This window comes from Ambystoma mexicanum, chromosome 10 (genome assembly GCF_040938575.1).
Source record: "Ambystoma mexicanum isolate Mex_15411 chromosome 10, UKY_AmexF1_1, whole genome shotgun sequence".
NCBI lineage: Eukaryota > Metazoa > Chordata > Amphibia > Caudata > Ambystomatidae > Ambystoma > Ambystoma mexicanum.
The window spans coordinates 1420462622-1420477815 of NC_090932.1; positions in this window are offsets into that span (position 1 = coordinate 1420462622).

A 15194-nucleotide genomic window follows, 5' to 3' on the forward strand; every position below is an offset into this window, starting at 1 on the left:
TACTCTGATTTGCTTATTGGGGCGTGCAGCATTGCCAAAGCCGGAGGTTTGAATGGGAAAAAATATTCTACTTTCGGCTACAGCCTGAAGTGCTGGTCTGAATTACAACAATCCTGTGCGAGGAGCATTAGCAAGGACCTGAAAGCAAGCTTTTGCAAATCTGTACTGTGTTTTATTTTTCCAAAGTGTCAAAATGTAATAATAAAAAATAGCGATGTAACTTTTGTACATGGACAGTGGGCCTGACCCTCAGCAAGAACAAATGTCTACTCTGATTTACTTATTGGGGGATGCGGCATGGCCAAAGCCCTAGATTTAAATGGGAATAGAAATTCTGCTTATGGCTGCAGCCCGAAATGATGGACAGGATTGAAGTAAACTTGTGTGATGATCTGAAAGCATGCTTTTGCAAATCTGTCCCCTGTTTTACTTTTTTGAAAGTATCAAAAAGTAAGAACAAAAAAATAGTGATATAACTTTGCTGCCTTATCAGTGGGTCTAGCCCGAGGAAAGGAAACATGTTTACTCTCATTTGCCTACTGAGCAATGCGGCATGGCCGACACCCATGTCCCAGATTGTGGAAACTGGCCATAGCTGCAGGCCATGATCACTGGCAATTGGTCACATTATGAAGGTATAGTGGAAACTGAACTAGTATATAGGGTAGGTGCAGAGGATAACGGGCCTGGTTTGATGGGGATGGGGTCATTGCCAAGCCTCATTCCCTAGGCAATTCAAACGTGACTTACATCCACATCATGTGCGATTGATAATGACACACACCAGTATGCGTTGCAAAAAATGTGTTACTTAAAGGAGGTTTACAGTTCTTTCATATATGTTAAAAGAGGAATTAATAACTTATATCCAATGATGTAACATCATGAAACATTTCCACGCATATAACACTGTAACATTCAGTGAAAAAACATTAATAAAGGGACATTATGGTTAAGTTGCACTAAAACACACCTATGAAATTCAGTGAAAAAAACATTATGTTTACAAGTAAAACCCCAGAAATCTGCCAGTTATCTGAAGTTAAGCAACCTTACCTCACACCACCACTATGCACTGCTAAGACCAACACCCAGGACATCTCCTGGTCCGACGCTCTGCCTACTCAGAGGCTAATGGGAGAACACCATTAGTATTCAAATAAACAAGAGATATCCCACCAACAAGTCAAGGCGCTTGTTAATCTAGCCCTGATATGGTAATCCATAATAAATCCCCAGTACACGATCTCATGGCAAAAACAGAACATTGTTTTCAAATATAGTTGTAAAACATTCAAAATCCATTGACTTACGAGCAACTGTGATTCCTAGTACAGGCTATCTAACATGTGTTCTGCCCCTCTACAAGGGCTTGGTCAGGTTGGCTTTCAAACTGTTAGGGATTTCTTTTATGTTTACACATGTCACGTGATGTTTAGATCATCTTCTATAGTGATTATATTGCATCGGTAGCCAGTTGTGTAGAATCTTAATGATTATAATTCTCAGGCAAGTCTCTAATATGCTTACGTATGCAATCTATACATATCTGATCAGGTGAACTGTTTCTTTTTTAGTTTCTTGCTTTTATATTCTCCCTTTCACGAAATCTAAATATAGTTTCAAGTTCAAGTTTCATGTTTTTATTAGATATACTTAGAGCCAACTTGGGCTTTGTATAACACATGACATACAACAATTAAACATTTTCCAGAGTAAAAAAGGTACAAACGGTGATCTGGAACATACACTGTAATACATGTCACAACATCTTAAAAAGATTATTCAGTGCATCTTAATATTTCTACAATGTTCATGTAAAATAGCACAATGAAATATATTAAATTAATATAATTTCCTCTCATAAAAAGTCATCCATAAATTAGGTACTTCCTTAATATCAATAGCATTATCATAGGATTCAAAATACCTATTTCGCAAGTACATCAAGCTTTCACATTTCATGATCAGGTGTTACAATGATTCTATTACTTGGTTGCCACATAATTGGCATTTTCTTGACTCAATCGATAGTCCTTATCTATCACCATTGGTCTCAAATGCCTCAAAAGTAAGTAGGTACGGAGTGCAGTACAAGGGATAGTACAATAAAATAAGATAAATAAAACGGTCTGCAAGTGCAGAACATAAGTGCTGGTAGGGGGGCTGTAAGGATAAAGTAAAACAGTCCCCAAGTGCAGGGTTTGCCAGGGAGGCAGTGCAGGTGGGCAACTGGCGGGCCTGAGCCCAAGATCAGAAGGGAGGCCAGGTCTCCAGTGCAGTATCTGTCAGGAAAATCAACAGGGGAGAGGGGGAGTGAAAGCAGAAGCAAAGAGGAAGGTTTTGAGGTGCTTCCGGAACCGGAGATGGTTCTCCTCAAGTTTCAGGGAGGCAGGAAGGCTCTTCGAGAGGGAGACCTCTGCCGAAGAGAGAGATCTACCACCAACTTGTTGCTTGGAGAATCGACTGACCCTGAGGGAGTTGGAGAAGGAAGAGCGGAGAGGTCGAGAAGAAAGATATTTAGGAAGAGAGAGTTGAAGGTATTTCGGCCCCAGGCCCCAGAAGGCCTTGTGGACAATGCAGAGGGTTTTGAACTTAATCCTTGCAGCCACTGGGAGCCAGTGCAGAGATTTCAGTCCTGGAGAGATACGATCCCTGGGCTTGAGGCCAAGGACAAGTCTTACAGTCCTGTTCTGGATAAGTTGCACAGGGCGGAGAGTAGAGGCAGGCAGATTTAGATAGAGGCTGTTACAATAGTCCATCTTAGAGAGAACCAGGGCTCTGGAGACAGTGAGCTTCTGGGGGATGGAGAGGAAAGGAAGAATACCTCTGAGGAGGTGCAGCTGGTAATGTGACTTCTTAGAGACATCAGAGATGTGAGGAGAGAAGGAGAGGCATGGAGATGCACAGGGGGAATAGTTCTAGTAAATTGCTCTTCACAATATGCACCACTATGTGCATGTGATGCTATCTTTATCATATTTTGCTCATAGGCAAAATCATTCAGTCTCCTGTTTACTTTGCTTTTCAGAGCACTTATGGTATGGACAGATTCACTACCCATTGTCCATTTCTTATGTATTTTATATAATGTTCCCATGATACCAAGTGACACATTTCCATCCAACATCAAGAACGCTCCCACATATGGTACAATTATCGTGTCTATTTGCAGATTACACATCTTTTCATAGGACATCACACATTGCCTGAGGTAGGCATACCAGATTCCTTAGTTTCGGTACTAACATATTTTTTGTCAATAAATTCTTAATATTGCTCAAATCTGTTATTACAAATCACTCTAGTTGCCAATACTGAGTAGACACAGTATGATTACCTTCGCATCACTGTAAATTCCAGTGTAATTCTCTCATAGTGAGATCCACTGTCTCTCAAAAGAGTGTGCTATTACTGCATGGCGGTATCTTCAAAATGCTAGTGCAAACGTTATCAATTAAACTGACAGTTTAAAACCTGCTAAAACCGAACAGCATATATTATTAGTGTAAATTCACAAAGTAAGGTGGTTGGTTTAATGACTCTAATAACCATGATCAAACCCAAGTAGGACATCACTTTTCAAGTTTCCTTAATGTGGATGGGTCCTATTTGATTAAAACTGCCGGTTATTACATACATATCCTGATAGAATGGCTAGTAGCTAGATATTTAGCACATTTAAAACTGTTTCCTAGGTAATATGCTTAGTGCAAATAGATAATGTGCTACATATTCATACAGTACATTTAAGGGTGATAATCGATATAATAGCTAATGGACTGTTAGTAGTCAAATCACATTATTGCAAATACAATCTACAAGATGCTAAATAAAGAGCAAGTGAATATATACTTATTACCACATTTAGCAGACTATATTCAGCAATCCTGGTGTGCCATTTCAAAATGAATAATCATGAACATACAATCAGTGTACTCATGATGTTCTTTTACCTTCATAATATTTTTTTTTCTAATTTAGGAATGTATGCCTTTTCCAATAGTAGCAGTAAAACGTTCCCTTCAAAGAATAACATTCATTAAACTAAAAACTTCACAGATATATTCAAAGTTCAAGTCCATCATTTTCATCCACAGCTGTCAGTTTACTCCTAACATAAACATGTATTCAATATTTCTTCCCCATTAATAATGATCTCTAGTATTTTAAATATTCACATATTATAGCATAGTTGTAAAGTTCAATCAACACTCCCAGATTCCAACAAATCGTCAGATAATACAAAATCATAAAGAGCAAGTGCCTTAGAGTATTGTCCTAATAAATGTACTGACAATTCCTCATCTGAATTATGTCCATTTGGCTTCTTGGTATTAAAGTCAACAATCAATTTATATTCAAGTCCTCTTACTCTTCTTTCTCTATTGCCCAGTGTCCTATGTTCTGGAACATGTGCAAGTGCGCTAAATGTCAACTAGGTGGGAATGCTGTTATGTGTCTCTTCAAAGTGAACTGCTAATGGAAAACTAGTATATTTGTTTTTTCTTTCCCTATAATGTTGAAGAATCCTAACTTTGAAAGGACAAATAGTGGTTCATATATAAATGTTTTCACATGGGCCAGTGTTTACATATTTTTCAAATCTGGTTAGACAATCGATTCTGTGATTTATGTACCACTTAGTTCTGCTATTTTCTCCATAACTTTCAAATGCAGTGATTTCAGATAGTTCTAATTCCTTACAGTTGTTACAACTAAAGAAGCCTTTGTGATTGCTGCAATTTAGCGAGTTAGAATTATTTATAATGCTCCGAGGACAGCTTGGAGAAATCAGCTGTTTTAGCAATTTGGCCTTAGAAAATGTAATTTTCAGATAACACCCACCATAGTCTTAACATCTGGATCCAAACACAATATAGGTTAGATTGTTTAAGAATGTCCCTAATTGGATTTGATTAGGAACTATATTGGGTGATGAATCTGAGACTATTATTGTCTTTATGTTTTGGAATGCCAGATTTGAAAAGGTCCATTCTAGTTTTTTCGTTTGTTTTATTGTAGGCCCTTTTTAGAGTTTGGGATGCATAACCTCTAGCTAAAAAGCAGGCACCTACTTGCTTAGCTTCATTGTGATAATCAGGTTCTAATGTACAATGTTGTTTAACCCTAATCAGTTCTCTAAATGGTATACTATTAACTAGGGTTTTAGGATGATGGTTTTTGGCATGCAATTCTGAATGAGAAGATGTTGCCTTTCTGTATAAATTCCACTTGCCCTCTGCTACAAAAAATGTGAAATCCAAGAAAACCAATTTGTTATTATAATTGTTTATTTTATAATGCGCTTAATACTAGTGAACGTTTCTAAGTGCAAACCTGTGTTGCCATGCATTGTCTTGCTTCCAAGGCAAATGTGTTGCCCCTGAGCTATCCTTATGGCCTACATTGTTGATTGTCATTGTTCAAAGGAGATTAATATCATTCTGATTTAACTAATATACATATTGTATCAGAGATTCTTCCATGCCTTTCCAAATTAAAAATAAATCATCAATAAATCGATACCAGCATATAAATGTTCAAGTGCATTATCATATTACTGTGACCTTGCTTCTGTTAGTTCCCACCAGTCCATGTATAGATTGGCATAGGTAGGACCTATACATCAGACCATGGATGTGGCACATTTCTTTCTATATAGGCTATCATTAAATCAAAGCACAGTGGTCCTCATTACAAGTGTGGCGGTCTGGAAATAAGGGTGCTGGTGGCAATGTACCAGCATCCTTTCCGGAACGCCACACCACAAGTCTGCCTGCAGGGGCCGTTGCACCCCGCAGGTCTGACCTACAGGGCGCAACTGTCTCGGTAGGTAGATTTGTCACGGAAGCACTGACACCATTAGCAATCATGCCCTTGCTTCCATCTCCCCACTCCCATGGAGTCCATGGGATTCTATGGGAATGGGGAACAATATATTCTGGCGCCTAACTTCCCGATCCGCCGGGACTTGTAATACCCTAGTGGCACCGGGATATCAGGCACCCAAAAAGTGTTACGAGTTCAGCAGCAACCCACTCCGGTAGTACTCGCAGGTTACGGCCAGACTCGTAATGAGGCCAATTGTTTTCTAAACAGAACTATAGCTTGTATGGCGGATTTGGCTGATATTTTGCAAACACAATGTTTGTCATGCCACCCCTCCAGACTGGACATTTTGGGAAATATTTGATAAAAAATGAAAAAGTTATTAAGAAAGTAAAAAAAAACTGTTTTCAGCCTACTCCCATTCATTGGTCCATAGTGAAAAAGACAAAATGTCTGTGCAGCGCACAGCAAAAACCGATGGACACAATTGGAGCAGGTAAAAAACAAATTCTTGCTCCCTTTTCCCTAAATTATAGCTATATCTCCCATGGTGCTTTGGAGCTTTGGAGCCTAGAGGCGTTTCAGAAATGAAAAAGCTGCCATATTTCTTATTGCTCGATGCAAGAGAAAACCGAGGTTATTCTAGAAAATGAAAAGTGAAAAGAATGCCATTTGGAGGAGGAATAAAGATGAAATGGCATCAGGCTAGAGGTGGGGAAAGAAGACACATTTGAAATTGGGGGTTTGGGGGTTATACTAGAAAACAGGATCAGGAATAAAAGTGTGTCACATGAATAACGAGGGTTATTTTATGAATAACCAGGGTTATTTGTAGTACATTACTATTATCAGGGTTATACTAACCGCGGTCATATGAAAGTTTTTTTTTTTTAAAGAGAGAGTTAAAAAATGAGATGAATACTCAAAAAGTGGAATGTTACAGCTACAGTGAGGTGGAAGTTAATCGTTGTGGCAGAAAGCTACAGGTTTATTTTAAGGAACGGAATGGTGCAATATGGAATGCGAACATAGACAAAGTCTGTGGCCGCTGGCCACATCCGAAGGTGATGGCTACTGGGACCCAACAAAACATATTGGGAAAATATGTGAAGGGACCATTGCAAAATGCCATGGCCACCCCCATTTAAGAAACCTATTGGAGCACTATGTAGAGTGGCCACAGACAAAGGCCATGGGTACTGGTACTGGAAGAAATCTATTGGGGCAACATGTAAAGAGGCCATGGCCGTAGGCCGGTAACAATGGTCATGGGCGAAGGCCATGTCTATTGAGTGGGAAAGAAAGATAGTGTTTTAAAAGATAAAGTTGCACACAGAGTTTTTTCAATGATCCATTGAAAAAACTTGGTGTCCCCCCGTTGATGACTCCTAGAATCTAATTATGTGTTCACACACAAATTGCAGCAGCAAGTGCTCAACAAATTCACATACCTGTGCATACCTTGAGAGCACATTGAAGAATAAAAATACATTTGGAAGAACATGTGCGCAATACAATTCAGCACAATATCCAAGACAAATGGCACTGCACACAAGCCATCATCACGTTCAATAATAGTATTTTATTTATATACAAAGCTGAATGTATGTATGTGTGTGTGCGTGTGTGTGTGTGTGTATGTTTTTCCGCTATAGAAATCCACACCGTTGAACTAACTGCTACCAAATTTTGCATGGATTCCTCTTTTGTCTGGGGCAAGATTGTAGTCTATCTTTGGATGCAAAAAATTAATGCCGTAGACACTCTCATTTACTGATGCTCCCCCCGATTTACCACAGTAGGTACTAGAAGGAGGCAACATTTGGAAAAGTATCTGAAGCAAAATGTTTGATGTGTTGGTTATTCCTTTGAAATGCTTTACTATTGTATAGAGTTTGAAAGTGTTTATTAAAGCATTTTTTCAGGCAATAATAAAAAAGAAAATAAAAAAAATCTTGAATCACACCACTTCACATATGGCAAATGGCAAGGATAGAGTTTACTTAAGTTCATTCACAAGAGGAGAGCACAATCAAGACATCTTTTTGGGACATTTCCTCAAATGTGCTGAAGCCATTGAGTGACTGAAACATGCCGCAGAAAAAACGAATATCACTTGGAAAAGCTTCATCTGATGCAAAGTGAAAATCAATATCAAGAGCTTCTGAAACACAACAACAAACAGCAGCACAACTTGCCGACCAGAGGACAAAAGCAACTTTCTCCAGGGAAAATGATATCCCAGAGCAAACTGAAGCAAGACTTGCTGACATGAGGACAAAAGCAACATCCACCAGGGCACATGAAACACCTGTGACGCGTACCTTGTCTCTGCAGGGGCGTTGGGGCACGAATGTAGCCCTCCCAAGGGTAAAATGCATCCTAGGGATGTGCTCGTCGTGGACACCAGTGACCGTGGTAGGAGTTTCTCAGGGTCACGTACCTGCGTGACTACAAAGGGGAGCGTTGAGTGATGCTGGCTGCGAACTTGCGGCCCTTCTGTCCCTCCCACAGGATTGTACTCGATAGGTTCACTGTCCCAGTTGACTCACCTTTTAGTAGAGTCTTTGGGCACTCCATCCTGCTACTTCTGGCAGGGGCGCTTAATTGCCCAGGACCGAGTTCCTTCTCTGGTCCTTTGCGGGCAGTAGTCCTGTCCAGCTGCGACTACCCAGTTCTTTTGGTAAGTAGTGTTCTTAATCTTGTCTGTCTTCTTGTGCGTGTGGGTTTTCTGCCTTTCCTTGCTTGTTTGTATGGTTTTGGTAAGTAGTGTTCTTATTCTTGTCTGTCTTCTTTTATGTGTTGGCTTTCAGCCAATCCTTGCTTGTCTTAGTATTGTTCATCTTCCGTTATCTTTCATTTGTTTTTTTCCTCAACAAGTGTCGGTTCTGAGTGGTATTGTCCGTAACCTTCTGTAATGCTGTTCTTGCTTTTTCCCCCGTGTAGGTGATGGAAGCGGGGCCCTGGAGCTGCTGAGAATGGATGCGGTAACTGGAGCGATGAAGAACTGGATCTGCAGTTGCAGGTAGCAGGTGAGATGTCTTGTAGCATTGCGTGCGTGCTCTTAAATGCGGCACGCTCCCAGTTGTTGCGATGCGCTAACCTTGTCTTGTCTGCTTATGTTGCAGCGACCGGACTCGCTGAAGAAGAATGCCGTGGACAGATGGCAGAGCGGAGCGTCGGATTCCCGGGTAAGTATCTCTGTGTCGGTAAGCGTCACGTTGCTTTTGAATGAAAGTTAAAGTGAAGCGCTGGCTCTGAGGATGGAGCAGCTTATATAGCTGAGCTCCTTGGCCACGCCCATTAGCCTGTTCTGTCTGCCATGCCCAGCCACACATTGTCCCTGGCACGTGAAGCTGGGCCAAGAAGGCCACACCCAGCACCTTGCAAATAAGAGGCCTGGAAAATAAGTGGTCCAATGGAATTAGTGCAACCCAATGTCAATTCCCCACATGAGTCTGGTGCCAGAGGCGCCAAGACAAAGACCAGCCGGGCCCCCTGTGTCTGTGTGTTCTGAAGGTACACAAATGAGTCATTCCTCGGCATGGTCCCATGGCACCCACCATCCGGGGTATCTGCGTATATGATCCAGGATGTGTGGTCGTGACAGCACTCTCCCTCAAGGCCCCTCCTAAGGTGATCCCCTCACTGGACCTGGTTTGGTTGGGTTATTGAGATGAAAATGTCTGATTAATCATGGGCATGGACATATTCACCAGGTTCCCAGGTCCTGTCTTGAGGTCTGTACCCTCTCCAATCAATGAGATAGTATACCTTGGATCGGACCCATTTGGAGTCGAAGATGTTCTTGACTTTGAATTCTGATTTCCCGTTCACTATTACAGGATCTGGTGGTGTGTCAATCCGTGTTCCAGACTGCACTGGTTTCAGGAGAGAAACATGGAATACAGGGTGGATTTGCATATTTGGTGGCAGGTCTAATTTCATGGTGACAGGGTTGATTATAGCCTTGATGGTGTAGGGTCCCAAGTATTGGGGTTGGAATGCCTGTGGGCATTTTAGGGGAATATATTGGGTTGCCAACCATACTCTGTTTCTGACTTGATAGTTTAGAGCCTTCTTTCAATGTTGATCTGCGAAGTGCTTGTGCTTTTCTTTGGCCTTGGTTAGTTAGTTGTCTTGCAGCTTCTATGAGGACCCAGGTAATAGTCTTGTTTAGTGTCTTTCATGCCGGCATTTCCAATAATTCAGGTGGGTCGAAGATGGATGTTCGTGGTTGTCGTCCGTACATAATGAAGAATGGGCTTTGCCCCATACTGGTGTGGATAGAGTTGTTGTATGCATACTCTGCTAACCATAGTATGTCCTTCCAGGAGTCCTCAGTTGTTGCAGCATACACTTAATATATTGTTCCAGCATTTGATTTGTTCATTCCGTCTGACCACAGGCTGGAGATGATGGCTTGTGGATAAACTAAGGTCAATCTTAGCGAGTTTGCAGCACCTCTTCCAGAATGTGGAAACAAACTGACTTCCCCGGTCAGATATCAACACCGATGGTAAACTATGTAACCGGACTACTTGTTCCAGAAACACTGTAGCTAGAGCTGAATGAAATTGGCCATCTTGGAGAGTAACTCTACAATGACTAAGATGGTGTTGTACCCATTGCAGGAAGGGAGATCCATGATAAAGTCCAATGACAGAGTATGACATGGAGCGGGTGGTACCATCAGAAGATGGAGGAGACCTGCGGGGCTTTGTGTTTGGAATTTGTTGTGTGCGCAAACACCACAGATTGCGATAAACCGGGCCACATCTCTCAGCCAGGTTGGCCACCAGTAGTTCTTTTTAATCTTAGCCAAGGTCTTGGTTATTCCTGGATGTCCTTCCACTAATGAATCGTGGTAGCTTGTCATAATCTGGTTCTGACGTTCTTTTTCTGGAATGTAGAGTCACCCTTGGTAGAATGGCAGATTGTACCAATGGTGTATCTTTCTCCTTTTCGCCGTCCATTCCTGTTGTGCTTTTTGATAAATAAGATGTTGGAGCTCAGATTTTCAGTCATCCAAGGCTGAAGCTGCAGTAATTGTGCCTAGGATCCTTCCTTTTGGGATGATTGCCACTGGGTCTGGTGCCAGGAAAGCATCCTCATCCTTGCTCATTCGGGACTGGGCGTCTGCTTTCCCATTGCGTACTCCGGTTCTGTAGGTAATGCTGAAATCGTATTCAGCAAAAGAAAAAAGAGCCCAACGAAGTTGACGCGAGGACTGAGCTTTGGCAGTTTTCAAGTATTGCAGGTTACAGTGATCCGTGATTACGATGACCCGTACCTCGCTGCCGTACACTGGAACACCCTCCCTAGCTCCTTGCGCTCTGAACCCTCACTGGCCGCCTTTCGGGAAGCCTTGAAAACTACCCTGTACACCTAACAAACATATGCCTAGCCTTCATGAATGTTCATGTATGATGCATTACGTGGTATGACACCACCTATACCTGATCACAGGTCACTGCCTCACTGTTAACCCAAGGCACAACCTGTACCCTTTGTAACTAAGTTTTCCTTACAAGTAACAGTGCCACAATGCCCCCGGGCTGTCTGCGCGCTATATAAATGTAATAAATAAATAAATGTGTGTCTAGCTCCCAAAAGGCAGTGCCTCCAGGCTCCAAATGCTGTCTTGATGGCTAGAAATTCTTTGTCAGTAATTGCGTAATTTAATTCGGGGGCAGTGAACTTGCGTGACCAGAATGCCACTGGGTGCAACTGTCCGGTATCAGGGTCCTGCTGTGACAGAACTGATCCCATTGCTATGTTGGAGGCATTTTGTTCAACTATATATGGAAGTTCAGGTCCAGGATGTTGCAAAATGGGCGCTGAAGTGAATGCTTGTTTCAATTTCAGGAAGGCTTCCTCTGGTTCTGAAGACCAATGGAATTGTTTGTTCTTCCGCAACAAAGGGGTAATTGGGTGGATGATCTGGAAAAATTCCGGGATTAATCAGCGGTAAAAATGTTCAAATCCGAGCATGCTCTGAACTCCTTTTACGGATGTTGGTGAGGGCCAGTTAAGAATAGTGCCCACTTTGAGTGTGTCCATGCGCACACCTCTGGGAGTATGAACAAATCCAAGGAATTCAACTTCTGTTACGTGGAAGAAGCATTTTTCTAATTTGGCGTCTAACCGATGTTGCCAGAGTTTCTCCACGACTACTCGGACATGGATGGCATGATCTTCATTTGTAGCTGAGAAAATTAAGATATCGTCTATGTACACTAGTGCACAGACATCTAATAACTCATGGAGGACGTCATTTATGAAGAATTGGAACGCCGCAGGGCGTTACAGAGCCCCAAGGGCATAGCCTGGTACTGAAAAAGGCCATATTTCGTGCAGAAAGCCGTCTTCCACTCATCCCCTTTTTTAACTATTACTTGGTGATAGGCCCCTCGGAGGTCCAGTTTTGTGTAAATGCGAGCATCCTTGACCTGATCTAGAAGTTCTGGGATAAGTGGCAACGGGTATCGTTTTTTTACCGTCATCTGGTTAAGTGATCTGTAGTCAATACAAGTTCTTACGTCCCCCTCCTTTTTCGGCATGAAAAAGAGTGGTGAGGCCACAGGTGTCATGATGCCTGCCCCCGGAAGACCAGACCAGGCCCAGCAGCCCCGGAAACAGGCATCATGCCACTTGGAGCATGCCCAAAAGCCCCAGTTAGGGGCTGTTTGGGTGCAGTCCTGGCGCCTATGGCGCCAGGCTCATAAGGATAAAGTCAGTCCTGGCGCCATGGGCACCAGGCTCATTATTGATAACTTACCTGAAGCAGACCATGCTGCATACTCACCTGAGACAGACCATGCTGCATGAAGACTCAAGCCAAATGAGGCTTAGGAGGGACTATTTTACTGAAGGGACTATTTTGTTACTTGGGTGGGGCTGTGGAAGAATACTTACCTGGAACATCTTCCAAGGCTATTTAAACCACGCCCGGACAGCCACACGTGCTTCGCGTTATTCTGCTTGCTGCAGCGTAACGCTCACCGTGTTTTCAGCAGCTCCAGTCTTCAGCCACGCCCGCTTCAGTCCTGGGACTTCTGAAACAAGAATAAAAGAAGGATAAAGGTTAGAACAGGAGTTTTAACTTTAATCCGTACCTGAATCCTGATCCATCTCGCCACGGAGCTGAAAGACAGAAGTCTTTGAAGCATCGCTTCGCATTCCTACGGTGCCGCGCTGAACTCACCTGCTTGGCGGTACTTCAGCATTCCATCACGCTCTCTCCATCTCGCGGCCGCCCTCCGACACCTAAGGAGACAAAGACAGCAAGGTGAGCAAGGGGACTCTCTAAGGCTATACAAGCTACCCCCAAGGACTTACCTGATTTACCACGGGGGGTACTCACCTCATCTCGGGTCGGCGCAGTTAATTCTGCTTCATCGCCGTACCCCGGCCCCTAAGGGGAGAAAGCCAAGACAATACAAGTTACCCCCCACAAAACTTACCTGATTTACCACGGGGGTCTCACCTCATCTCGGGTCGGCGCAGTCAACTCTGCTTCATCGCCGTACCCCGGCCCCTAAGGGGAAAACCACAACAGACTTACCTGAATCTTACCAATTGCCATTTGGAAATCTTCGAGTGGATTAATCGGCAACCTGCAAGGAATCGGACAGAGTGAAGATCGGACATTTGAACTCTTATGAACAATTGGACTTTAGAGTCAATACTGGAACTCACCAATTCCTCTACGCCAGTGAAGTAACTGGTCATCAACGTGCCCCTGCGGTCGACACAGGATGGAGAGCTCATCCTTCCAAACCATCAGGTGAGACTAAGGAGGGGACATCAAGAGTGATCTGTGGGAAGACAACGGGAGTGGGGAAGGTGGGTTGACACTCAATTCCACGGGTGGTTAATTCCCCTTCTCCTTTGCAGAAGAATATTCCTGCGAGCCAGACGACCTAGGCTGAGCGGGCCAGACCAGTCAGACATCTCTGCGCTACACGTCACGCTGGTGGAAACAACAGCAGCCCAGTTCCGGTCGACGCCCCCGTGGGAACCAGGTGAGCGTAACAGAACGCGAAGCCTACCCACAAATACCCACCTGGGCGTCATGGAGACCTCGGAAACTGATCAGTTGGCCCAATTATTAGGGGAATTAAGGGCCGAAGTGCATTCCGCCCGCCAAGAAACCAATGCCCTCAGGAGGGAACTGATAGTGTCAAAAGAACGAACTGATGAGTTGGCCAGACAACTATTACAGAGCCAGGCTGGACAAACACCTCTACCAGAACTTGGGACAAGTCCAGCTCCTGTACCATCGAGTAACCGGGTGCAGATAAATTTACCTGGAGCCGTTCCTTTGGCTCTGCCTGAATGCTTTGCCGGAGACCCAAAAGGGTTTGCAACATTCATGAATCAATGCCGCTTGCACTTTTTATGTAGACCTGGAGCTTTCCCAAACGATCAGGCCAAGGTAGCCTTTGTACTGTCATATCTCAGCGGCAGTGCGGCGGATTGGTCCATTCCACTAGTTAACCAGGATGACCCGATTCTTCGAGATTTCCAGGGTTTTCGAACAAGCATGGAAAGACTATTCGCCCGACACTCCCGAGGACAGGCTTTGGACAACTAACTTTTATCCCTACGGCAAGGTAACCAGGATCTTTTATCTTACATTGCAACTTTCAATAGATTAGTAGTGGAAACCGAATGGCCTGAAGCCAAGCGAATCACATTATTCCATCGAGGACTTCGGGGAGAACTCAAAGATGTTTTGGCCCAAATCGTGAACCCGCCTCAAGACTGTGTTGAATATATAGATCTAGTGGTCCAGCTCGATCACAGACTTCAAACCAGGAAGGCTGACCGAACCAAGTTTGAGAACAGGGTGTTGGTTAAAACCCACGTAAGCTCCAAGGGAGTAGATGTCTCAGAAACTATGCAAATCAGGGAGGGGTTAAAGGACCCTTAACCCAGAAGGAAAGAGATAGAAGACGGCAACTGCAATTATGTTTATATTGCGGAACTACTGGTAATTTTCTTCGGAACTGCCCTGTAAAACCACCCAAGAAAGTTATAGGAGCAGCAGACGAAAACCATGTGAAATCTGACTCGGGAAACGACCACGCCCGGCAAGCGTAGAGGTCCGCTTGCCAAGCTTAAAGAAGGACACTCTGACCTCGCATTTCACCATACCCATGGTCCTTGTAGATCCAGAGCAGCCATCACGCATGCACGCGGTAAAGGCGTACGTAGACAGTGGAGCCATAGGAAATTACTTGGACTGGGAATTGGCTACCAGGATGAATCTATCTCTCACCCGCAAGACCACGGCCGATGTTGTCACCACTGTAGATGGAACGGAAATTGCCTCTGGACCCGTAACTCATTCCACT